General features: G+C 37.8%; 1 non-coding gene across 1 annotated transcript; it reads right to left on the bottom strand.

The window, feature by feature from the left end:
* Positions 1–483: 483 nt before the first annotated feature.
* On the bottom strand, positions 484–646 carry LOC122110873. Its single transcript, XR_006147936.1, has one exon. It is a non-coding gene; the product is annotated as a U1 spliceosomal RNA (small nuclear RNA).
* Between the last annotated feature and the right edge of the window lie 1,334 nt (positions 647–1,980).

Raw genomic sequence — 1,980 nt, 5'->3', positions numbered from 1 at the left:
CCATTCTGTTGAAAAGGCTAGCTTATGGGCCATGTAAACTTTCTTACCAACTTTACATATACAATTCAAAAATGTTTGGTCTTTTGATGGGCAGAGTGGCTCACACCAATAATCCCAGTTATTCAGGAAGATGACAGCTTAAGGCCAGCTTTGACAAAAAGTGAGAGCCTCATCTCAACAAAGAAGCCAGGACTGATGGCTCATCCCAGCTAGTCAGGAGCAGAGGCAGGGGGTTTATATTCCAAGACTAGCAGAAAAATAAGTAGGGGGGCTTCAGGGTGGTTCAAGTGGTAGAGTACCTACTTAACACTGAGTTCTAACCACAAAAATAAAAACAATGTGACTTAAATAACACCTTTGACATTTTATTTTTGAATGTTTTCAAGTGAATGACATATAATACAAATTATATAAACCTGAAGGATATAGCACATGTATTTTAGTATTTTTTTTTTTTAGTATGCCCTTTCTTTTTTAATCAGGGAAGAAAGTGAGTGAACCTAGTCCCCAACTACAAAAAATTATGCAGCTGAGTTTTCTATATTTCGAGAAATTGCAAGGGTCAGTGCATCCCAAGTTCGAAGGACAGACTTGTCCTGGGAAAACCACCTTTATGATCATGAGATTCCTTTTGTTAGGTATTACTTTTTATTTTCAATTTAAAATGAATAAAATGTAAGCAACCCCCCCCTTTCCAAACAAAGTAGAATTGCTTTAATATTATTATAGCAAAATTATTCAATCTATGGAATATATTTCTATTAAATTAAATGAGTTTGATAAATAATGATATCTATTGGCAACAGTTATTAAAATCAGAAGTATGGAGAGAATATTGTCCCTAGGTAGATTCAAAAGGGAGGTAGCTGATGGAGGAGGAATACATTCTGCATTGCTCAAAGAGGAAATAATTGGTTTTACTAGAAGGACATGGCCAGGAGGCAGTGACCAGCTTAGGACTTCTTAGCACTAGTAACAAATCTCAAACCCAAGTAAAATCATCAGCATTTTCCCACTTCTGGATTACTCTTCATGCCACAGGAAATGATTTTATTCTCAGTACAAATCCAACCATAACACTTGCCAATTACAAAACTTTAACAGCTTTATATTACTATTGAACTTAACATAAAAATCCCTTCATATGGTCTCGAAGAGGTAATATGATCCTATCCTTCTCCAGTTAGTTTACCTTCTAGATATGCTGTCCCTTCCATCTCTGCTGTTACCTCTACCTGCCTTCCTTCTGCTCTGCCTTCTGCCTAAAATGCTTTCTTTCTCTCTTAACTTTGTGAAGTCACAAGCTATCACCAATTACCTACGAGACATTAGGGTTTATTGCTTTACTAGGCTGTGGATGAACTATTACCCATGGATATATAATTGAGGCAATTGTTCTATTAGGTGTCCTGTTTCTCTGTCACCAGCAACAGGACCAAATCATTACAATTTCATCAGAAAACAAATTTATTTAAACATAGCAGCAGCTTACAGCATTATTCAGGATGCTACTGAGGACGGCTTTGAAGGGCTTTCCAACCAGAAAAGGAGCCCAAAGTATGCAGCATTACTGTGTGGAAGCCGCAGGACGGATGCTGACAACAGAACTTTCCCCTCAATGTGGAAACCAGAAGTGGTGTAACTACGTACTTCAGAGATGAAGACTCCGGAAGTGGACCCCACATTCTCTCTTTTCATCACTTGGTTTTACTTCACAGGTGTCTAGGTGTCAGACAGTCAGAATCTGGCTTATGGACTCATGCCCAATGTGAGAGGGAGGCTAAGAAAGTAAACTGGCATTTTATGCCTCCACACTAGGTATTTTCTCTGATTTAAAAGCACAAAAGGAAGGCTCTAATATAACAACAAATAAACACTCACTAGATTAGGAGCAAAGACAAAGTTGAGAATATCTTTCTGTTCTATTCCTTTATTGCTTGCTTGCTTGCTTTTGTTAAACAAGGTTTTGTCAGGCAAAGC

This window comes from Dipodomys spectabilis, unplaced genomic scaffold, assembly GCF_019054845.1.
Source record: "Dipodomys spectabilis isolate Male_0828 unplaced genomic scaffold, ASM1905484v1 ptg000081l, whole genome shotgun sequence".
NCBI lineage: Eukaryota > Metazoa > Chordata > Mammalia > Rodentia > Heteromyidae > Dipodomys > Dipodomys spectabilis.
The sequence above is the reverse complement of the archived record's forward strand: the minus strand, read 5'-3'. Positions and strand labels throughout refer to the sequence as shown.